Consider the following 25,306-nt stretch of genomic DNA (forward strand, 5'->3'; position numbering starts at 1 on the left):
AGCAATAATTTTTAATCTAAAGTGTATTTTGCCTGGTACTAGTATAACCACTTCAGTTCCCTTTTAATTACTGTTTGCATGTTGTGTACATTTCCACCATTTTACTCTTAAGCTATCTGTGGGTTTAGATATAAAAGTGCCTCTTATAGAGAACATAGAGTTTAATAATTTTTTATTCCATTCTGTTAATTTCAGCTTTTGATTTAAATGTTTATTCCATTTATATTATTGTCATTGCTAATGTCAGGATTTGCACCTTCCATTTTGCCATTTGTCTTCTATATATTTTCTGCCTTTGTTTCTCTATTCCATCATTAACTTCCTTTATGTTATTTTCTAGATATCATTTTAATTCTGTCATACATTCCTTCACTATATGGTTTTTAGTTAATTCTCAGTGGTTGTCATTGGGACTACAATTACAAGTCAATTTGGACTGACACTAGCTTACTTGCATTAGTAGACTTTGCTCCAATATGGCTCCAACCCTTCTCTCTCCTTTATTGTTTATTATCATAGGAGTTATATCTTTATGTATTATAAATCCCTCAATATAGTTATGACTATTGATTTAGAAATTGTTTTAAAAATCAAGGGGAAGAAAAAAAGCATCTTGAGGGCAGCAAGAAAAAAAGGAGAAGGAGAAGAAACGAGGTATAAAATGCATTTATTCTGTCTTTTATAAGTATATAGGTACCTTTTCCAGTGCAATTATTTCTCCATATGGATTCAAGCATAGGGCCTTTTCATTTTAGCCTGCAGGACTTCTTTTAGTACTTCTCATAGGGCTATTCTGAGTGAAGAGTGTTCTTAGTTTTGGTTATTTGGGAATATTTTCATTTTTTCTTTACTTTTGAAAGATAGGTTTATTGGATATAGAGTTCTTGGTTGACTACATTTTTCTTTTAACATTTTCAATATGCTGTCCCACTGTTTTCTGGCCTCAGTGATGTTCAGTGGGGAATCAGCTGCTGATCTTATTGCAGTGACCTTTTTGTATGTGATGATACATTTTTTCTTGCTGCCCTCCAGATGCTGTTTGTGGTTGGCTTTCTACAGTTTGACTATGATGTATCTAGGTATAAATCTCCTTGAGTTTATCCCACTTGAAATTTCCTGAGTTTCTTGGATATGTATATTAATGTTTGTCATAAAATTGGGGTCATTTTAAGTCATTATTGGTCTTCCCTGAGAGCTCAATTGGTAAAGAATCTGTCTGCAATGCAGGAGACCCTGCTTTGATTCCTGGGTCGGGAAGATCGATTCCTGTGTCAGAAAGATTTGTTGGAGAAGGGATAGGCTACCCACTCCAGTGTTCTCGGGCTTCCCTTGTGGCTCAGCTGGTAAAGAATCTGCCTGCAATGTGGGAGACCTGGGTTCGATCCTTGCATTGGGAAGATCCCCTGGAGAAGGGAAAGGCTACCCACTCTAGTATTGTGGCCTGAAGAATTCCGTGGACTGTGTAGTCCATGGGGTCGCAAAGAGTCAGACGTGACTGACTGACTTTCACTTTCACTTTTTATTTCTTCAGATATTCTTTCTGCCCTTTTCCCTTTCTCTTCTTCTTTTGTGACTCCCTCTAGGTATATATCAGCATGATTGATAATGTTCCACAGGTCTGTGAGGTTCTGTTTCTTTTTCTGCATCCTTTTTTCTTTCTATTCCTTAAACTGGGTTGTCTCTATTGATTTATCTTCAATTCATTGATTCTTTCTTCTAATAGCTCAAATTTCCAATTTTAATAAAGTTTTCATTTTACTTATTATACTTTTAAACTTCAGTATTTTATTTGGTTCTTTCTTAGTAATTTGTATATTTTTATTGATATTTTCTATTTGTTGAGACATCATTTTCATAAATTCCTTGAGTTCTTTGAACGTATTTATAGTAGATAAATTAAAGTGTTTGCCTAGTAAGTGCCATATCTGGGCCTCTTCAAGGCCTATTTTCCAGTGTATGAGCCAGAAATTTCTGTTTCTTTTCCTGTATCACAGAGTTTTTGTTGAAAATGGAATATTTTTGATACTAAAACATGGGACTTTCAAAATGAGACACACATACCACCACTGCTGCCCTGCCCCCAGGATTTGTTGTTGCTGGTTTGTTGTTTGTATTTGTTAATTTGATGGTTTAGTTTGTTTAATGGCTTTCCTGGACTAATTCTGTAAAGTACGTTTTCCCTGTTGTGCAGTCACTGAAGTTTCTGCTCAGTTAGCTTGGTAGTCACCTAGTGATTGCCCAGAGTTTTCCTTAAATGCCTTGAACTAATAAGTCTTCTCCCCTTTTCAGGGGGCTCTCTGTGTGTGGTTTACAGCTCTGCTTTAGTATTTACTTCCTGCTTGTGCTAAACCTCAGGGTCAACCTGACTTGAGTGATTAGGACTTTCTCAGGTCTGCACAGGCACCCAGGCTTCCTGACCCCCAGAAATAATTCAGAGCCCCCCTGGGGGTATCTCAGTACCCAGATATTCCTTTTACATTTTTTCCCAGACTCTTGATTCTCTCAACTGGTATTGCAGCTGATAGTTCTTGTCAAATTCTCAGGGATAGAGCTTTTCTTGCAGAGTGAGTTCTGAGTCAGGCCAAATATCAACAATGGGGCTTCCCTGGTAGCTCAAGGGTAAAGAATCTGCCTGCAATGCAGGAGACACAGGAGACTAAGGTTCAATCCCTGGGTTGGGAAGATGCTCTGGAGGAGGACATGGCAACCCACTCCAGTATTCTTGCCTGGGAAATCCCAAGGACAGAGAACCCTGGTGGGCTACAGTCTGTGGGGTTACAAAGAGTCAAACATGACTGAGCAAGCACACAAGCCCACATACAGGGGACTTTTCCAGAAATCTTCAAGACAAGTAGATAATGGCAATGCTCTGGAGAAGAGACATTTTGAGGAAACTCAAACCCAGCCTGGTTCCTCTGCTGGCTACAAGGTTGGTGGGTTTCACAACCACTGGGATTGTCAGGCTGCTAGTTATCAAGGCTGACGTGGAACTGGACAGGGTGGGAGGGGAGTTCAAAGGCCACAACCCTGTTGCTTTTACCTTCAGCAATGTATCTTGGATAAATTCTCCTTTGAATTGTTGCAAGCCTTTCACTAATTTACAGAATCTGAAAGTTTATTTCCCATTGTTTTTGTGGAGGTCCTTACTATGCTGTCTGTAAATCCTGCCCCACTTCTATCATTAGACAGGAGCCGCTGTATTTGACTGTACTAGAAAGCCCTATCTAGACGTATTTCTCCCCCAAAAGGTATTTTGGAAAAATAGCTGACCATTTAGGTCTTTCAGTTTAATTCAGTTCAGTCGCTCAGTCGTGTCCAACTCTTTGTGACCCCATGGACTGCAGCATACCAGGCTTCCCTGTCCATCACCAACTCCTGGTGAGGTCTTTGATGAAAAATAGTCTATAGTCAAATAAATTCAGAACTATCTTTTGCTTTCATTCTTGGAGAGCCCCAATGCATGCCAGCATTTTCAAGGTCCTGAGAAGTACTGCTCTATGAAACCTGCTTAATTTTGTTTACAAAGGATTTTCTTTTTTCTTTTTTTTTTTTTTTTTTTTACCAGCTGAAGAAGCCTTTTTTATTACTTTTATGTACAGAAAACTCAATAGTGTACACTCAGCCCAGCTTGGTGGCCAGTTCTTTGGCCTTAGCCTTTTTCAGCTTGGCGATGTGAGCCACTGACTTCGGCCCCAGGACATTGCCACCCCAGTGACGACGGATCTCATCGTATCTGTCGTTGTAATTGGTTCTGATGGCTTCCACCAGCTTAGCCAGGGCACTCTTGTCCTCCGAGTTGACTTGTGTGAAGGCTACGGTGGTGCATGTCTTCCTGTGGATCAGGCGCCCCAGCCGGGCCTTGCCCTTGATGACGCAGTAGGGAACCCCCATCTTGCGGCACAGGGCAGGCAGGAAGACCACGAGCTCGATGGGATCCACATCGTGAGCAATCGCAACCAGTTGAGCCTTCTTGTTCTCCACCAGGGGGGTGACAGTGTTGACCCCTGCTCTAAGGACAGGTGGCCTCTTGGTGGGGACATCGCCTTTGCCGGCGGCTTTCTTCTTGCTCCTTCTCCTGCTTTGTCTCTGGTCTGTACTTGTGGGCCAGCTTAAGCAGTTGAGTAGCTGTTTGTCTGTCCAAGGCCTGGGTGAATTGGTTAATTGCAGGAGGCACTTTCAGCTGCTTATAGAGAATAGCCCTTTGCCGCTGCAGCCAGATATAGCAGGGCGGGTGAGGTCCCTCTTGGGTTGGATGTCCTGTCCAATGCCAAAATTCTTGGGCCTCTTCTTGAACAGGGGGTTGACCACCTTCTTGGCCTCCTGCTTCTTCACCGCGGCCGGGGCCGGGGCCACCTTCTTCCCCTTGGCCTTCTTTCCCTTCGGCATCTTGAAGGGCTGGCGTAGAGCTACAAAGGGTTTTCTAAACACATTTCCCTGCATAACTCCTTTGTTTTTCATTTAACACTTCTAAGTGCTCCTCAGAATACACCATGCAGGTGTATGCATATGTGTGTGCTAAGTCACTTCAGTCACGTCTGAACCAATCTTAAATGTGAATTCCAAACTTAGTTTCTGGCACTACTTTTTGGAACTAATGTCTGTCTGTCTGATGAGAGTGTCCAAGTACTCACAAAATACAATACACTTTGGGCCTTAATTTCTGCTTTTTAATACTTTGTCTGATTTCTATCTTTTTCTGGGTCTGGGGATGTGGGTTCAGTTCATCACGGATACTCATCACATTTCAATTCATCACAAATATTCTGAATGATCTAAGAAAATTATTTTATCTATTTGTGGCTTTCCTTCCTTCCACCTGAGAAAAGGCATGTGAACTAGTCTCTTTTAAAAAGAAAGTGTATAGAGATTTGTGGAGGAACGAATGGGTTTCATTCTCTATGAACTTCATAATCTATAATGGATTCTTAGAGATAGGCAGGGGAGTGCAAAATCCGTTCTACGTAGCTACACACACAGAGACACACTTGGCCATGCACACACACACGTATGCACATGCATGCACAGAACTCTCTGGCAGGTGTGCTAAAGCCCGGTGGGTATGGGGTGGCAGGTCTCCCCTACAGAGTTTGTCTGTTCCCAAAGAAACCTCATCCCTTTATCACAGGAGGCCGTGCAAAGCTATTCTTTTCTGTGAGTGCCGTGGCCCTGGGTAGGTCTAGCAAGTCCTGCCCAGGAGGCCTGGGCATCTTCACTGGAGAGGGTAAAGTGCTCTATGTTCTCTTCCTGGGACTGAAGAATCAGGAAATTGGTACCAGTCCTGCCTTTGTCAATATTCTGGGAAAGCTGCTTCCCTTCCCTGTGTCTTCTTAACAGTAAAACGGACAATAAACAAAATGATTTGTACAGACATTTCCAGCTCTGGAGTTCTCTGAATTTATGATAGACAATGTCTTTACAGAACAGGGAGTCCTGGTGCTCTGCGTGGCCGTGGTCCCATGGAGGGCCTCCTCCCGTACCTCTTGGCAGGCCTGTCTGGGCTGGGTCTCTGGAAAATGGCCTCTCTCCTGGTTTCTGTCAGCATAGCTGTTGCGGACTTCCTGCCATGTGGCCCATAAACTCAGTGCCGGAGCCAAAAGTGGAGAGAAGGCAGGGAAGGAGCTGACAGACAGGCCTGCCAAGTCCCACTCCTTTCTCAGCTACAGGAGGGGACGAAGTGCAGGAAGCCCCTGGCCCACCCCCCCCCCCCCACCAGTGTGCAGCGTGGGGACTCCTGATCAACCAGGTCCCCTACATCACCAGCACCTTCGCTACCATTTTTATGGGAAGCCTGGGCCCGCAGGGGGATTGTAATGTACACAGGGCATCAGCCAGCCCCTTCCCAGCGCCCTGCCCTGCCCCCAGCCCAGAGCGTACATCAAAGCGGTGGGCCCCGTGTGGCCTCCTGAGGATGTCCCGTGGGGCAGCCTGGGTCAGAGCAGAGGGCTGTTCATGCAGAGGCATCCACCATTTACAACTCTCATTAGATACCTTTACAGTCGCCATGAGTTGATTAGAAACATACACACTCACGCAGAGAAAACAAAATACTGAAAGCTTTGCTTATTTTGCAGATGTAGTGGAGTAAGACCGCAGTGTGACTGCTGATCACAAGAGTGTCCAGCGCCTCTTTCCAAAGGGACAATTGGGCCCACGGGGGCTGTGCAGAGACCCAGCTCCCCATGGGGGCTCTTGGCCCCCCCCCCCCCCCCCCCCCCGGCTTCTCCGTGGATACCTGAGGCTGCCTGCCCGGATGGGCTGAGCTGGAGTGCATGGGACAGCCTGGGTGGCCCTTCTGGCCTGAGGTTGTCAGGTCAGTGGGAGGCCTGGGGTCGCGGTGGGGGGCTGGGAGGGCACAGGCTGTTACAGACCGTCACTGCAGGCCAGGAGGCTCACTGGTCAGGACTGCCCAGAAAGTCCTCTCGCAAGAGCTCCCGACCCACCTGAGCCACTTTCCCAGCGCCCCGCATGCTGAAGGGCCCCCAGCTCCCCCGTCCAGGAGCCCACCTTCCGACCTCAGAGCCGGGCTTTCTCAGGTTGCCCTCTCTCTGCTCCCAGCTCTCGGGGGGTCCTGCCAGCTCCCCACTCCAGAAGTGCAGGACCAGTGCATCCTTGCCACCAGCGCCTGCCCTGCAGCCCCTCCTGCCTCCCCTTTTCCTGCCCAGCCTGTTCCCCCCCAAACAGCAGCAGCCAGGTTTGGAAAGTGTTAAGTCAGGCTCTCCTGCCTGAAATCCTCTATGGACTTCCTATTGCGCTCATAAAATCTAAGTCTCTCCACAGCAAAAGGCCCTGCCAACCCCAGTCCTCCCCCCGACCCCAACCCTTCCCACTCTGCTCTTCATCTTAATCCTTCTTTCTACCCACAGGGCCCTTCTGGTCACAACCCTGGCCCCTCCCAGGAAGTTTGAACGTGCTCTTTGCCTGGACCACTCAACCCCCATGTCCTTATAACCCCCCTAGGGATGGTTCCTTGCCACCCCTAAACGGACCACCCTACTTCCCAGTGTATTATTTGCAGGCATCACCACACAAAATTTAAGTGATCATTCTCACGATATTTGCTTGCTTTTAATTCAGGTTCCCTGTGAGAGTGAAAGCTCCCAGTTCTGTCTTGTTGGCTCAGGGCCTAGAAGGTTGTTGGGCACAGAGGAGACGTTTACTGAAAGAATGAAGAGGCTGAGTGGGACCAGCTTCGCTGCCAGCCCGCTCACCTCGAAGGAGTTCCCGCCACTGGAGACAGGCCTGCAGCTGTCACTGCAGCCAGAGGCTGGAAGACTGCTCCTGCTGGGGCAAGCCTTCAGCAGAGACCCATTAGCTCTCCCACAGGGAGACACACACCCACCCACCGGGGAGGCTCGATCTGCAAGGACCAGGAGGTGATGAGCGGCTATGAGCCCCAGCCTGCTCTACCTTCTATTTCTAAGCCCCAGACTGTGCTACCTCCCTTTCCCTGTCACTCCCCACCCCTACTTATGAGTGTCTGTGAGCAAAGCAAAAGAAGAAACAAGTTGAAAGGTAGCCCAGTAATTTGATTTTCTTCCCTTTGGCTTCCTCTATTCTCTAATAATTTTATAATGACTACATATTTCCTTCACAATTTTTAAGAAAGGGAAAACATAATCATTATTTTAAAACACCACTCCAGTAGATTAACACCATCAGAAAAGGAGAGAGAGAAGGGTAGTAATAACAGTTTACCTTTAAACTGTCCTGGAAGTAGATGCAGCCCCATGCATCCACTCCTTCCCCCCATCCCAGCTCAGAGTCGGCAGGCTGCCCACCACCACTCATCCAGGGATGTCTCTGCTTCATTAGGAAAGACGCTGTACCTCACACAGCCTACAACGTGTACTGTCTGGCCCTTTGCAGGAGGTTTGCCACCTCCTGTCCTAGAAAGTCCCCTGCTCCCTGCACTTCCCCGAGGTCCCTGCATGATACAGGGCCATCACCTTCACTGCTTCTGAGACCTCTGGCCCTGTTTGGTGAGTCATCTGTCTCTCTGCTGTTGGTCACAGTCTAGATTTATCTCTGTGTTACAGAGGGCCTGGCATGTTTTGGAATTTTGGTTAGTCCATATTATTATTAATAATATATCATTATTTCAGTCCTGCTTAAGTGAGGAAGTCTCAGCTGTTATTCCAAGTCAGGTGCAGCTGAAAAGGTGGGTGTCCACTGAGCTGAGTCCCCACTGGGAGCTCACAGCCACCTCCTCCTTAGCAGGGCAACAGGGGCCCCTGCCTCTGAAAGCTCTCAGCCCAGCAGGTCAGCTCTAGGCCGCCGACCCCAGCACCTACTCAAGGACACCACAGGGAGGCCTCTGCAAAGCCAGGGGTGCCACCAGGAAGGGGGTAGCAAACTCCCGCCAGGCAGGATGAGTGGGATGGAGTGGTGGTCTGAATTAAGCAAGTCTGCCATGCAGATTCTTTTCTTAAGAAATGCCATTTTGTTCCATGCATCTGAAGGCAACTGAACTCGGGTTGATGAAGCATTTCTAAGCCAACACCACGTGGAGCACGTAATGAAGTGTCAATTGACTTGTAATTTACAGCAAACACCATTGGCACAAAACAGGCAGCCTGGGCCAAGGAAATTTAGTCTGCCCCAAGCTTGTGTCTACTATGAATTAGCTTTTTAGCACTCTTCTCATAAGTGACACAAAGGCAAATAGCAGCTGAGCAGAACTCCCAGCTGGACCAAGTGACTCCAAAAGAGGAACCTGATTGCAGCAGCAGGGCAACAATTCATGTGCCGTGTGAAGGTGTGTCTGACTCTGCTAGGCGGGCCTCCAGAAACTGGGTGTGCATGTGTGCAAGCATGTGGAAGCCCACATACCTGTGTGTGGAAGGGTATTCTCTGTGAAGAGGAAGAGCACTGGGGGTGATGAAGCTCCTTCACTGCATCCCACGCTCTTTGTGCCAGAAACACCTGTTAAACACAAGGCCTCAGTACTGGGAGTGGGGAGGAGTTGAGAACAAAATAGACAAGCCTTCCTTAGCTCAGCCAAGGGTGTGGATTATCTTTAGAATATTTTCCAGAGAACTGGTAGTCCTTCCGGAGCAGTGACTCGAGGCAAATTAGCTCATCTGGTGGCTACTCTGTGGAGACACCAGGGGATCTCAGCGCTGGAGCTTAATTAGAGAACCACAGGCAACCAGGTCAGCTGGGGGCCGAGGGGACCCTGACTAATGGCTTTAATGACTGTGCTCATTAAACCCCTGGAAGGAGCTGCAAGCTCCTATGTCCCCGCCGTGAGCAGGCTGCATCTGGCATTTTCTCCAGAACCCTGACCTGTGGATGCTGTCTGTATTTCCCCAGGGTTGTGGAGGAATTGTGGAAGTCCCTCAAATGCAGAGTGGACTGTATCTGGGGACAAGGTCTTTAAAAGGTAATTAAGTTAAACAAGGCCATTAGGATGAGCCCTAATCCAATCTGAGTGGTGTCCTTATAAGAAGAGGAGATTAGGACACAGACACACACAGAGGCAGGACCGTGTGAGGACACAGGGAGGTGACAGCCATCTACAGACCAAGGAGCGAGGCTTCAGAGGGAGTCGCCCTGCCGACCCTGATCTTGGACTTCCAGCCTCCAGAGCTGTTTGGGCCACCCCATGGGAGGGCTTTGCTGCGGGTCTCTGAGCTGACACGGACACCCTCGAGTGCTGCTTGTGCTCTGCTTATGTCGCTGACACCTGGTCTCCTCCCACTGTCTTGGTTGGGTTGGCCTCTGCCAGTCCTTAGAGATTTAAGACCACTCCCTCACTGTATCCTCTTCTGGATTCTGTCAGGAACGAGGATGCCTTTGAACATCGAAGCCCTTGTGACAGGGCTATCTTTGCTGACGCCACTTGGCAGCCCCAGGTCCATCTGGACCTGAGAAGGACCACAGGGGGGCTCCTGAACACAAGCGTCTTGCTGTGTCCCTTCTCTGAGTGCCAAAGGGCTAGTTCAAACAGTCTAACCAGGGAAAGGAGGGGATACAGAGACAAGAGAGGAGCAGCCAAGAAACCACAGTGCAGGCTCGGGGTAGGGCCCTGGTTCCCCCTCAATGAATACACATGTCAGGAGCTTTGAGCTCTTCTGCAGAACTGAAACCCTCACCAAATGGAAGATGTTAACTACTTGATGAAGCATTCTTCATTTCAGAGAAGGTCACAATTTGCCCATCATCACCTGATGACAGATGATCTCTGGATTGAAGGAATGCAGGCCCTGCATGTTCACTCTGATTCTCATCAGCAATTTTGCCCTTGGACTATGGCATTCCTCATAGGCTCACCTCGGCTGGGAAACACAATTTTAAGAGAATTAGGCCACTGGGGCCTCCTTTACCTGGCAAATCAATAAAGCTATTCTATTCTATTTCACCAAAACTGTCGAGATTTCATTTGGTGTCGTGGTACAGAAGCCAGATTTAGCTTCAATGCCAAGCTCCAGGAGGGCTCCTTGGCCCTGGTTGATGCCAGGTAAACATTGGTGTCCCCAGGAAAGGATGCAATGGAGACTAAGCCCCACAGTTCATCTCCCCCGGGCTCATGCATAGAAGCCTCTTCTATCCCAGCAGCATCCAGTGGCCACTCTCCTTCTCTCTAAGGTCACTCAGCTCCTGAGTCTCCCTGGACCCAGTGGCTGCACAGCCTCTAGACTCAGGCCCTTGATCTTCTGCTGGTCCTGCTGCCCCAGACCCTACAAGGCACCACAGAGGGGACAGCTCCCCTGCCCTCGCCTGCTGCCTCCTCCATCATTCGGCTCTATGTCTGCTGCAGCCCCATCTCTGCTCCATACATGGGGAATATCCTCCATGCTGCGACCTTGTCTTCAATATAATATATTTATTTATTAAATTTCTTTTATTTTTGACTGCAGGGTACTTGTGATCTTAGTTCCCTGACCAGGGATTAAATCTGCATGCCCTCCGTTGGAAGCATGGAGCGTTAACCACTGGAATGCCATGGAAATTCCTACAACATAATTTAAAACAGATGGGAGGGGGGAAACAGTAGTTTTGATTTGGAGAAAGTGTATTACCTTAGATGGATTGTTTTTGCAGCCCCTACAGCATCTTCCTGTTTTGGTAATTTTTTGTATATGCTAACCTTAAAATAAATTACGTCTCTAGAATGTACAGCAGCAAAAACTACTGTGGGCTTCAGGCACAGGGGATGTGACTCACCCTTGATCCCTGCATGGGCATCTAGTGGCTTCCCTGAGCTGTCACTTCCTCACTCATCACACAGGGATGATGATGCTACAGAGAGGCTGTTTTGAGGACATGTTGTGAAACTTATTCAAGCCGTTGCTCTCGCTGCTGACTGTTGCTGTTAATAGTAGAACTATTTCCCCCCGACTTAGTTTTAAAAGACTGAGTCAACACCAAATTCTTTAGTATGCTCTATACTCAGTGATCAATGAAAAGAAATAGAGGAAAACAATGGAATGGGAAAGACTAGAGATCTCTTCAAGAAAATTAGAGATACCAAGGGAACATTTCATGCAAAGATGGGCTCAATAAAGGACAGAAATGGTAGGGACCTAACAGAAGCAGAAGATATTAAGAAGAGGTGGCAAGAACTGTACAAAAAACACTTCACGACCCAGATTAATCACAATGGTGTGATCACTCACCCTAGACCAGGGCATCCTGCATGTGAAGTAAGTGGGCCTTAAGGAGCATCATTACGAACAAAGCTAGTGAGGTGATGGAAGTTCCAGTTGAACATATTCAAATCCTGAAGGCGATGCTGTGAAGTGTCGCACTCAATATGCCAGCAATTCTGAAAACTCAGGCAGTGGCCACAGGACTGGAAAAAGTCAGCTTTTCACTCCAATCCAAATAAGGCACTGCCTAAGAATGCTCAACTGACTGGACACAATTGCAAACTCATCTCACACACTAGTAATGATCTAATTCTCCAAGCCAGGCTTCAGGCAATATGTGAACCATACTCCAGATGTTCAAGCTGGTTTTAGAAAAGGCAGAGGAACCAGAGATCAAATTGCCAACATCTGCTGGATCATCGAAAAAGCAAGGAAGTTCCAGAAAAGACATCTATTTCTGTTTTATTGACTATGGCAAAGCCTTGAGTGTTGTGGATCACAATAAACTGTGGAAAATTTGAAAGAGATTGGGAATACAGAACCACCTGACTGCCTCATTGAGAAATCCTGTATGCAGGTCAGGAAGCAACAGTTAGAACTGGACATGGAACAATAGACTGCTTCCAAACAGGAAAAAGAGTAACGCAAGACTGTATAATTGTACCCTGCTTATTTAACTTATATGAGAGTACATCATGAGAACGCTGGGCTGGATGAAGCACAAGCCGGTTAATGCAGAGAATTACCAGGAGAAATATGCAATAACCGTCAGATACACAGATGACATCAACCCTTATAGTAGAAAGTGAAGAACTAAATGAGCCTCTTGAATGAAAGTTGAAACGAGGGAGAGTGGAAAAGGTTGGTCTTTATAAGCTCAAATTCAAAAATAAATCATGGCATCTGGTCCCATCACTTCATGGGAAAGTTAGATGGAGATACAGAGGCAGAACAGTCGGCATGACTTTATTTTCTGGCTCCAAAATCACTGCAGATGGTGATTGAAGCCAGGAAATTAAAAGACACTCCTTGGAAGGAGAGTTATGACCAACCTAGACAGCATATTAAAAAGCGGAGACATTACTTTGCCAACAAAGGCCCATCTAGTCAAGGCTATGGTTTTTCCAGTAGTCATGTATGGATGTGAGAGTTGGAGTGTGAAGAAAGCTGAGCACTGAAGAATTGATGCTTTTGAACTGTGGTGTTGGAGAAGACTCTTGAGAGTCCCTTGGACTGCAAGGAGATCCAACCAGTCCATCCTAAAGGAGATCAGTCCTGGGCTGTTTTCAATTGGAAGGACTGATTTGAAGCTGAAACTCCAATATCTTTGGCCACCTGATGCGAGCGCTGACTCATTTTGAAAAGACCCTGATGTGCGAAAGATTGAAAGGCAGGAGGAGAAGGGGACGACAGAGGATGAGATGGTTGGATGGCATCACTGACTCAAGGGACAGGAGTTTGGGTGGACTCAAGGAGTTGGTGATGGACAGGGAGGCCTGGTGTGCTGTGGTTCATGGGGTCGCAAAGAGTTGGACATGACTGAGCGACTGAACTGAACTGAATTGAATAGTCTATCACAGAATGAATGGGTCATTGCTTTTTTTAAATGAACTAAGTGAGAGTGGGGGAAAAGTGATGTCAGTCTTGGGGATGCAGCAAAAATGGTTTTAGGTAACCTGCTGTATAGCCCAGGGAGCTCAGCTTGGTGTTCTGCGATGACCTAGATGTGTGGGGCGGGAGGGGGAGGGGTGGTCCAAGAGGGAGGGGATATATGTATGCATATAATTGATTCACTTCATTGCACAGCATAAACTAACACAACGTTGTAAAGCAACTATACCCCAATACAAGAAAATTTTAAGTGCAGCATCACACACACACACACATGCACACACACACAAAGGAAATCAGAAAGGAAACATTGCCTGGATTTCAAGCTGCCATGAGGGGAGAGAACACCTGACTGATGGCTGTGTCTCCAGGTGGGTTCACTCACACAGGACAACTGGTTACCCAGTCTCGCTATTGGGTCATTACTCAGTGCTTTTACTGTGCCCAGGACAACTGGTTACCCAGCTTCCCTGCTTTGTCAGCACTCAGCACTTTTACTGGATTCTGTTCTGGAATAGACTATGTTTTTGTTGTTGCTCTTGTTACTGTTTGGCCTTGTACCCACTGCCACCAAACATCCCCGGGCCTCGTGCATAGCTATTAACACCATATTAATCAAGAGAGAAACCCAGGCGGAAACCTCATCCACTGGGGCATATATCTGAATAAAGACGTCAGCATCACTGTCTTGTATTAAAGCAGCTCGTAATCCAGGTGATAAAATAAGTCCAATACATATTTTTTTAATTTAAGAATATGCAGTATTAGTGATGGGAGAAGGCTGGCATGAAGGCATTGAGTGCCCTGGACCACAGGGCATGGAGAGACGGCCAGGGATGCCGTGGAAGGGGAACCACGCATCACAAGATACAAACCCAAGGAGGAGAGCAGGCCAGGCATCAACATGCCTGAGTGCGGGTTGTGTCACCGCAACTGTGATGCTCACCATGCCCTGTCTACACTGATTCATCCCTGTAGAACCCAGAGAAGGGGAGAATCTGCTCCAGCCCAAAAGATAAGCTTCTGGCTCCTGATTGAGCTAGGCTGCCCTGCCTGCTGCTCCCTCCCTCCATGGAGCAAGCAAAGCCCTCCCTCCCTGGGAAAGTAGGAAGGAAAACAGGATGGTTCTGATCTCACCTGATCCCAGGCGTACCACACACATCATAACAGAACGTCCCTCAGGCCTGACCTACCATTCTTGGATTTATTCAGGTCATTTGCCAGGCAGGATGGCCTTGGGTGCTATTTCTTCAGAAGATCCTCTTTAATATGAATAGTTACGATAATAAAATCCAGACCGTATGATTCTTATGCCATCTTACTGCATTTGAGCAGATAAAGCAATCAGTCTCAATGTGTCCCTCATACAGCACGTGGCATACACTGTCACGTGACATGCAGGGTGAGCCATCCTGTCCACTGCAGCTCCAATGCAAGAAGTCCTGCAATGTGGTGATGATGCCACTACACCATATGATGTAAGTGGTCTTGCCAGGGTCATTCACTCTATCTAAACAGCCCAAGCATCAAATGCTGCCTTCCGTGGCTTTAGGAAGGAAGACACATGGAAACCTAGTTGGTATTAAAAAGAGAGCAGACCAGACCAGGATGCATCCCACACAGTATAGATCAGCTCATTTGCGAACTTTTGTTTCTCCCTTCTTTGTGTGTGTGCATGAGTGCAAGTGCACACTGGGTCACAGTGTAAGGTATATTTTTTACATTCTGATATGAACTATGATCAAAAAAGTTTGAAAGCCCTGAACTGGGAGGCTGGCATTCTCTTTCCCACTTTTGTTTCCCTCACTGCCTGTAAAGTGTCTGCCCCAATAAATGCTCATGAGGTTAATACATGAATTAATATGTCACTGAAGGAGTTAAACTGATGAATAGGCAGAGTGGCTGCCTATTCTTCTCAACTTTCCCTGTTCCAACAACTTCCAGTCCCCAAAGCCGCAGGCAAGGGCATTTGCAAAGGTGAGGGCTGGCCTTCGTCATGCCTTGCAGTGCATGGTGTGCGCCTGAGCTGGGCTTGGTGCCTATGCTGGGATGAGCACAGGTGGGAGGAAAGCTGCTCCATATGATGCCACAGTCTCTGGTGTGACACCTGACCCCTGCTCTTCATTTGCCAGTCTGATCCTGCTGGGCTCATGAAGGCTGACACTTTGCCTGGAACCAGTCCAGAGTTGAGATTTGCTTTTCCAAATGATGAATTTGGAAGGGGACCACCCCAGTCATCAGCTGAAAATGCAGGGGACCCAGAAGTGACTGCATCTCGGCCACATCTGTTATTGCTTTTCCCTGAAAGTCTCTGAACTTTCCTCTGGAGAAAACTCTCTACACTAACTGGTTCCATTTGTCACTTACTTTCACTTGGGGGCACTTGGGAAATGAGACAAACATTTGACATGAGACTAAGTCCTGGGCCAGGTTCATTACCAATGAACTGTACCAGCAAACCCATACAGAGCCAGGGGTCCTCAGCCTAAATGTAGGAGCTCCCCTCTCTCAGGGGAGGAGTAGGGGGCACAGTGACTTGATAGCTGCTTAGGAAAAAAGAAAAGAAAGCTTTGGGAACATGGACTGCCTGGTAACTGGAAGAAAAGAGCAGGGCTGGCCAGTGGGCTTAGCTCAGGACCACCAGTGTCTCTCCTGGCTTCCTGGAGGTGGGAACAGCTGTATCTCATTTGCTGTGCTTTACACTTAGTGCGTGAGCTGTGGACAGTCTAGTGCACATTGGACATTTGGTTGGCATGTGACTAATGACTGTTGCTTAAGGAATGACCTTTTAAAGTATCTTTACGAAGCAGAACTTCTATGTGGTCTGTTGATTTCAGAAAGCAGAGTAATGATGACTCCTGAAGTAAAGCAATTCACATGGAAATTTTAAAAAAGAAAACGAAGGAGACTATAGCAAAGATCAACAAAATTAAATGCTGGTTCTTTGAGAAGATAAATAAAATAGACAAGCCATTAACCAGACTCATCAAGAATAAAAGGGAGAAGAATCAAATCTGAACAGACAAGAATGAGGTGAGGAAATGAGCCATGAGGTTGCTGAGGAAAAGTGTTATGATGGAGGGAACATCAAAAATAAGTATCCTCCAGTGAGGGCAGCCTGGCATGTGCAAAGACCACATAGCCATCTATAGATTCAATGTAATTCCTATCAAGCTACCAACAGTATTTTTCATAGAACTAGAACAAATAATTTCAGAGTTTGTATGGAAACACAAAAAAAACCTCAAAGAGCCAAAGCAGTCTTGAGAAAGAAAAATGGAACTGGAGGAATCAACCTTCCTGACTTCAGACTATACTGTAAAACTACAGTTATCAAGACAGTATGGTACTGGCACAAAGACAGAAATATAGATCAATGGAACAAAATAGAAAGCCCAGAGATAAATCCATGAACTTATGGACACCTTATCTTTGACAAAAGAGGCAAAAATATACAGGGGAGAAAAGACAATCTCTTTAACAAGTGGTGCTGGGAAAACTGGTCAACCACATGTAAAAGAATGAATCTAGAACACTTTATAACACCATAGACAAAGAAAACTCAAAATGGATTAAAGATCTAAATGTAAGACCAGAAACTATAAAACTCTTAGAGGAAACATAGGCAGAACTCTCTCTGACATAAATCACAGCAGGCTCCTCTATGACCCACCTCCCACAGTGGTGGAAATAAAAGCAAAAATAAACAAATGGGACCTAATTAAACTTAAAAGCTTTTGCACAATGAAGGAGACTATAAGTAAGGTGAAAAGGCCAACTTCAGAATGGGAGAAAATAATAGGAAAGGAAGCAACTGACAAAGAACTAATCTTCAGAATATACAAGCAGCTCATACAGCTCAATACCAGAAAAATGAACAATTCAGTCAAAAAAGTGGGCCAAAGAGCTAAACAGACATTTCTCCAAAGAAGACATACAGATGGTTAATAAACACGTGAAAAGATGTTCAACATCACTCATTATTAGAGAAATGCAAATCAAAACCACAATGACATATCATTGCACACTGATCAAAATGGCCACCATCAAAAAGTCTACAAACAATTAATGTTGGACATGGTTTGGAGAAAAGGGAACCTTCTTACTGTTGGTGGGAATGCAAACTGGTACAGCCACTATGGAGAACAGTGTGGAGATTCCTTAAAAAACTGGAAATAGAACTGCCATACGACCCAACAATCCCACTGCTGGGCATACACACCGAGGAAACCAGAATTGAAAGAGACAAGTGTACTCCAATGTTAATCGCAGAACTGTTTACAGTAGCTAGGACATGGAAGCAACCTAGGTGTCCATCGGCAGATGAATGAATAAGGAAGTTGTGGTATGTATACACAATGGACTATTACTCAGCTATCAAAAAGAACACATTTGAGTCAGTTCTAATGATGGATTAAACTGGAGCCTATTATACAGAATGAAGTAAGTCAGAAAGAAAGAGAAACACCAATACAGTATATTAATGCATATATATGGAATTTAGAAAGATGGTAACAATGATCCTATATGCAAGGCAGCAAAAGAGACACGGATGTAAAGAACAGACTTTTGGACTCTGTGGGAGAAGGTGAGGGTAGGGTGATATGAGAGAATAGCACTGAAACATGTATATTACCATATGTAAACTAGATGACCAGTGCAAGTTCGATGCATGAAGCAGGACACTCAAAGCCAATGCTCTGGGACAACCTAGAGGGATGGGATGGGGATGGAGGTGGGAGGAAGGTTCAGGATGGGGGGCTACATGTGCACCTGTGGCTGATTTATGTTGATGTATGGCAAAAACCACCCCAATACTGTAATTATTCTTCAATTAAAATAAATTAATTAATTAAAAATAAATGAAAAACTTAAATGTTCCAAGAGCTATCATGATCTAATTAATTAGGAGAAAAGCAGGGCTAGAGATTCTGGTTCTATTTCTAAATTCCCAGTGTTTACATAGATCCGCTGGAGAAGGGACAGGCTATCCACTCCAGTATTCTTGGGCTTTCCTGGTGGCTCAGCTGGTAAAGAATCTGCCTACAGTGTGGGAGACCTGGGTTCAACCCCTGGGTTGGAAAGAACCCCTGGAGAAGGGAAAGGCTACCCACTCCAGTATTCTTGCCTGGAGAATTCCAAGGACTGTATAGTCCATGGGGTGGCAAAGAGTTGAACACAACTGAGCAATTTTCACTTTCAGTGTTTACACAATGCTTGGCACATAATTGTACAATAAAATTCTAATGAATGAAGACAATTTGACTTTCAGAACTAGAGAAAGCTTCCTCCCTAACTCCATCTCCCACTCACACTCTGCCCAGTCAACACACACACGCACGCACTCTTTCTCTCTCTCATTAAGTTTCTGGACCTGAAATTCCATAACCGGAGCTACTGTCTTTTAAACTGAGGCCTTAACCTCTTTAAAAAACTTCTGTAGTGTTGTACATAAATTCTTATTGATTATAACCAAGAGGGACTGGTTTGCCCAATTCTCTTTTGAGAGCTTGTTTAGACGAGGCCAAGGGGAGAGCAAATACAAAGGAGGAAGCAGGTGATGCAGTGCCATGGGAGAAGGGAGGGGTCAAGTTCTTCTCCACTGTCTGCCTCACTCACCTCCCCAGATGAACTTTGGGCTGTTGACAGCGCTACAGACCAGAAGCTTAGGAGAGGTGAGTGATCCAAGATCACGGATGCCTGGATCCTGATCCCTGCAATGAGGTTACCCTAAGCGGAAAAGGAACGGGTTCTGTCACTGAAAAGAAACAGGGTGTTATTTTCCACAGAAAAGCTGCAGCTTTTCAAAAAGAATGGATAAAACTCTAGACTTAGATCACAGGTCTGTAAGTGGCAATGAGATTCTGAGGGGACCAGCTGGCCTACGTGAAAGCCACTGCCCAGAGTGAGGAGAAAACAGTGTCTGGCTGGAAATTGATGGGTAGACTCAAAAGTGGGTTCAGACTCTTCCATCTGATGGTCTTCCTCGCTCTGCCTCCTGCAGGGCAGAAGCATCACAGAGATGGCATGGGGATCTTGGATCTTGATGACTTGCTGGAACCATACAGATCTGGGCCTGAACCCAGACTGTGACTCCCAGGCCATGCACAGGTCTGCACTGTCACCCTTGTCAGGAGGCACATTCAGGGAAATTCAGAGAGGACAGCTTTGTTTACAGGCCCAGGCTTTGTTTGGCAAGGTGGTGCCTGTGATTGCATATCAGGTTCAGAGATCCCCATATTTCTAGGCTTCATGGACAGTACATCCAAGTAATACTCTGTCCCTAGAGCTCAGGTCCCAGCACCATATATAACCGACCCTCGTCTCTGCAGTGCCTTCGGGGCCCCAGCAGCAGCAGTAACCATCTCCCGGTGCACATTAGGGATGCCAGGCCTTACCCATCTGGGGGGAGACACGGGGCCAAAACAAGAACCATTCAGAGGAGTCAGAGACAGACTTGCAGCCCAGGACAGTGGTCACGTGGAGAGAGCCACACACCACGGGGAAGGTCAGTCTCACCCCGTGCACCCGACCGGCCTCCTGTTTCTGCATCCCGAGATGGGGGCCCCAGAGTCTGCGAGAAGCACGGAAAGACCATCTCTGAAAAGTATGCCATTTCAGCTTGGACAGCAAAAGCACACTTCCCAGTGTGACGTCTCCAAGGCTAAAAACGCATCTCCAAACTTCCCAAACTTCTTCATCGGGGCAGCAACAGCACAAGTTTCCTACAGAGTCCTGGGCAGGTCTCTACCCCAGGACCCAGGACAGAGCCAGGGATGGAGGAGGTATGGGGGCTGCATGAACAAACAGTGAACGAAATATTCCTTTGCTTAATCTCATGAGAAAATATTTATTCACTGACTTATGAAAACAACTGCTGAATGCCCAGTAGACAACCAGAATGGTAATACACTGCTCTCTTTCCTTATAAGGTGATGGAGAACTAATGAAACCCAGAAGCAGAGCTAGCCCGTGGATAACACAGATCATATGGGGAATCTTGCAGGGCTGTGAGTGAGGTTCATGTGTGAAGCAGACAAAGGAGAGGAGGGCGGAGGGCAGGAAGCAGCGAAGAGGAGCTCCCACCAGAGCGCAGGCAGGCTCTCCCTCCGCGGGTGACAGCATGCAGGCCATGGAGGGGCTCTGGTTCTGGTCACTAGCACTTTGGCCCCCTGACTGCACTGGGGCATCAGGATGGAAGTGGAAGCAGGAAACGCAGGGCCAGGCAAGGATGTGACTTCAGAACCTGGCCCAGCCTCGGCTGCTGAAGAAATCAGGGCTGCTTCACAATCGTGGTCCTGGGGCTCCCGCAATTGTTGCTTAGTCCCTTGTCGGAGCTTCTGTGCCCTTCAGACTTTGCTGGAAGCTGAAAAGAAAGAGCAGGAGGGGGAGCCCAGGCCTGGGCAGGACAGGACGGCAGGGCCAAGGCGAGGGCCCAGGTGTCTGTCATTGGGTAGAGGAGCCCTGCATGTAACTTCTGTCTTTTATAAACTGTGTCCTCGCTGAGCCCTTTCTTCCTCCACCATGTCCTGTCCTTGCCTTCTCTTTCCTTCTTTTAGATTTCCTCTGGTCAGTGAGAGTCATGTATTAGCTTGCCAGGGTCACTGGGGTTTATAGGGCATCCTTTCTTCTTCCACGGGAGAGGGACTCCCACTTCTAGAGGCTCTTACATTATCTCATTTCATTCTTACTCAAAGCAAGAGGCACCCCCATTGTACAGATGGGGACACTGAGGCTCTGAGAGGTGAAGCATCTTGCCCTAAGTCACACAGGAGCAGCTAGAGGGAGTGCACACAAATATCTGTGCTTTCCCCTCCTCAGACAGGACCACACCTCGCCCATGATCTGTGGGTGCCTCCCTCCCACTTCCATTCTCCTGCCACCCTGGGCCCGAGTTTCCCGGGACTTGTCTCCAAGGTTAGAATCCCCAAGAGCTTTAGATGAGAGGGTTTATTAGGTGGGACTCATCCTAGAGTAGAGGCCAGAGCTATTTCCAATGTGATTTCAGAGCCAGGGGCCTGTGGCAGATGTACCCAGACCCTGAGAGTCGGGTTTTGCTCCTGAGCCCTCCATCAGCCCCACACATCAAAGAAGGAGGCTGTCATCATCACCCTTGGCTCCCCAGGCTGTGTTGATGGCTGCCAGGGATAATTAGCACCCATGGGGCAACCAGCACCCCAGCACCCCCAATAGCAGGGTGCTCTGGTCCGTGAGGCAGCTCAGATCAATGATGGAGAAAGGCAAGGAAGCAGCATCAGCAGAGGTTGCATGAGCCCAGAGGGTTGAGTCTGGAGCCAGGTGAGAAAATGCAGACACAAAACCAAACCTCACACAAAGCTAGCGGCAGGAGCCACTTGGGACCTCATGTTACCTCACTAACAGTTGTCAAGGGCTGGAGACAATTCTCCTCCCTGGGAGGGGTAATAAAGAGTCCCTAAGTGGCATCCCCACAGCGGCCAGAGGTATTAGCTCCAGAGGTGTTAGAGCTGCTCTGGGAGCCCCCCAGGGGAAGGGGAGGGTGGAAGGCGGGGGCCCAGAAATTGGGTCCAGAGGAATAATGAGAATGAGGATTCGGTGTCCGCTGCCCCGGGCTCTACTTTGGGGGCTTATCTCTAAAGAGCTAGTGCGTTCTCTGGGGGCATAAATGCAGGTCAATAAAGAGTAGACTGTATACATATTTGTCTAACTGAAGCACTGCCCGGCACACCTGAAACTAACACAACATTGTAAATCAATTCTACTCCAATAAAATTCAAAAAGGAGAGTGGCCTGGATGGGATCAAAAGCCCCAGGGGCCTGTCTGGGGGCAAGGAGGCACTTGGGGTCATGCCCCAGGATGTTTAGACAAAAGCAGGGTTGGAATGAGGCCTCCGGGTGAGCAGAGATGGGGGGAAGTGGGAGTGGAGGGGTTTCTAACTGGGAGTGAAGGGCCCCAGGGAGGTCGTCCAGGGAGCACACATCCCAGGGATGAAGCACTCGGGTCGTGTGTCCCTGAGCACTCGGGTCACAGGCCAAGGGGGTGGAGACCCACCACCACCTAAAGAGTAAATCTCTCCTTTGCATGTTTCCTCTGCTATTGTCTCAGTGTCACTGACAGTGTTTTCTCGTGTTTATTTGTGAAATCAATCCTGTTACATCCATAATTAGCAGAAAGTGAGCATTTTAAACTTGTCACACTATAGCTTCAGAAGGAATTTGCCATATTCCAATTATAGTTACCATTCACTGAGTATTTGGAATGTACCAGATACTATTCCATTTAATATTTAAAATAACCCTGCATGGTTATTATCACTCAAAAAGTTATTGAGGCTTCCAGGGGCCCTGACTAGGCTAGAGATAGACATTGGGGAAGAGGCAGGGCCGGGTGGGAACACTGTCTGCCTGAATTCACAGCCTGCTGTCCAAGACACCATGCCCCTATTCTCTCTATAAAACCTGGTCTGAAAACTGCCACAAGAGCATGGCGTAATGGGTAAGACCGTAAATAAGATCATCTGGAGAGCTCAAGGTGAGGCAGGAGGGAATCCAGGCCATCCCTCCCCTGCTTGGGTCAGAAGTTTAGCGATTCTCTGACTCACAGTATTTGTGAAATGAGGTAACAGCCCAAACCCAGTGAGTAGATCCCCAGGGCTTAACATCACAAAAAAGGGCTCAATTCAAGTTGCCCATCCATATGGACTTCCTTCAGGAAGCCGACAGCTGACTCCCACCCACTGGCTGAATTGTCTTCCCTCAGAGCTAGAAGGGAGCGAAGTCAGACTGGGGGGTGGATGGCAGAGGGGCCCCCTAATGCTTCTTCAGTGATGCCCCACATAGCCTCCTGGTCTGGCAGAGGGCTCCTGGACCAGCATGAAACAACAGAGGGATTTTTTCTCCAATTAAACTGAAATTAAATTAACAGACAGAACATTCCCTATTTTCGCATTTCTTCCAAAGGTTTCTTAAAGCCGTAACATCTCCTGCCACTGGTCTGCTAAGAGGTAACAGAGAGCAAAACCAGCTGAACCAGGAGTATATTAATTCAGGGACCAGATCATAACCAGCTCATAGTGCTGACTTTAACAGTTTATTTTTTACATGCACATCTGCTCATGATTTTGAAACAGACACTTTGAATGCAGAAATGGTCTCTGCTAGTACTTATATTCCTGCTACATATGCTGAAAGTGAAATGATCAGAATCGTGGGGTTGGTGGGGGCAGCATATTTGTAGAATGGGATTTGATGGGGCTTACCTTGCCAGGTTGTGGAGGTTCAAGACGATCAAGAAGGGTGCCAGAGCAAGAGCAGGGGCTGGAGGGAGCTGGCATCATTCCTGTCTCATAGTCATTCTGCAAGTTTAAGTCGTTCACTGCCCGAAGAATTTTGACAGACTGCCTTCGATACTGTTACCATATTTATTCAGGGGCAACCCTCAGGAGCACAGTCTTGTCCTCTGGCCTACAGGAGAAGGTGCCTGAGGGCCGTGATGGGAAGCGAGGTTGTGTCTTCTTTTACTTTCTTCAGCAGCAGCAGCAGCAACCTCAGCATGAGCATCCCGGTTCCATCATCTCCATCAGGAGGCGAAACCACGTGCAGTTACAGACAAGGGTAAGTGCTCAGCAGCTTAGGAGATGGAAAGCCTATTTTTCACTCTTTCAATAGACCAAGGTGGGTTGGCAGGACTTCTGCTTTGCAGGAACTGAGAAAGAGGCAATCTGTGCACTGGCTTTTAAATTTTCTCCCTTGAAGAGGTACACATCTCTTCTACCATGTTTCACAGGCCAAACCAGTAACACAGCCTCACTTCATCTGAGAAAGCCTGAGTAGCACAGCCCTGGGACTGGGGACCAGACCAGCAGGAGCCACACGTGTGATGCACGGTCCCCATCACCTGAAAATATCTCCCTGGCCAGGCTTTGAGCCACAAAAGGATTGGAAGGCTGCCTTCTAGAGGGTCATCCAGCTGGCCGGGAGAAGTCTCAGAAGTTCCAGATGATGTGAGAAGTCAACAAATGACACAAAGCCACTCTCTGGCCATTGAAAGGCAGTCAGAAGGCCTCTGACACCCTCTTGAGGGGCCACGCCTAGGGTGTGGGAGACAAGACAACCGCATGGGTCCAGGGCAACGACTTGGATCAGTCCAGAAGAGGAGCAGCAGGATGAAGGCAACCTGAGGTGGAGGCGGAGGGTTCTAGGCAGGAGAGGAAGAAGGGCAAGTTCTCTACGGGTTCTGGGGACCGTGATTCAGCCCAGGACAGGATGGAGGGTGGCTCTACGGAGGGTAGCTGGTGAAGGCAGGAAGCAGCAGCGCAGGGTGGAGGGGAGCCATCTCTTTGAAGGCCTCAGAAGTCACTCAGGCTCTTGTTTAGGAGGGTGCCATGTGCAAGGCCATGCTTTACAGAGATCACCGTATCAGCACAGCAAAGGATGAACAGAGGAGTGCAGCCCAGCAGCCAGGCATGGCTGTTCTTGGTGTGAGGGGCTGAGGCTGGGTGGGAGAATGGTCTGGGAGTCAAAAGAAAGGGGAGCCATGGCTCACCACTACTTGGACCACTTTTTCTACTGCAGAGAATTAGATGCACTGGACAAACTAGAAAAAGATAAAAATGTGTTTGCAGGCGGAGGATAATGTGAGAAGGCAGCAAGAATGGGCCAGGCCACCAAGAGACAGCCAGAGAGAGGTGACCCCAGCACTGGGGCTGTAGCTCCTACATGGCCACAGCCAGTCCCAGAGCAAAACAGAGGCTGCTCAGCTGAGCAACCAGAACTGTGGGTGCTCCCATGAGAGAGAGACAAAATGAATGCAGAAGATGCCAAGGAGTGCTCATCAAGAACTTGCCATTTCAGATGGAGCCCAAGTCCCAGCAAGGGAGTCAAACAGGGCTGAATGGACAGCGAATCCCCAAGTCAGCACCATGGCTGGCTTTTCACCAGCTCTGTCCCCACTGCATCTGAGTGCTCATCGCCATTCTAACTACAGGGCACTCTCTCTCACAAAGACTAGAAAACTCCAACACAAAATTCTAGCAAACTGAGCCCGGCAAAATATATATAAAAGATAGGGTATCGAGATCAAGTTTCAAGGTTAGCTTTTTAGTTTACATTTGAAACTCAATCAA

The 25,306-nt window shown here is 47.4% G+C and overlaps 1 pseudogene across 1 annotated transcript; it reads right to left on the reverse strand.

The window, feature by feature from the left end:
• Positions 1 to 3,548: 3,548 nt before the first annotated feature.
• Positions 3,549 to 22,214, reverse strand: LOC122446055 (annotated as a pseudogene). The gene is made up of 3 exons (XR_006270761.1): positions 22,211 to 22,214; positions 19,656 to 19,658; positions 3,549 to 4,406 (listed from the first exon to the last, which is right to left on the reverse strand). The product of XR_006270761.1 is annotated as a 60S ribosomal protein L7a-like (transcript).
• Positions 22,215 to 25,306: the final 3,092 nt, after the last annotated feature.

The sequence above is a fragment of the Cervus canadensis genome, chromosome 8, assembly GCF_019320065.1.
Source record: "Cervus canadensis isolate Bull #8, Minnesota chromosome 8, ASM1932006v1, whole genome shotgun sequence".
Lineage (NCBI taxonomy): Eukaryota > Metazoa > Chordata > Mammalia > Artiodactyla > Cervidae > Cervus > Cervus canadensis.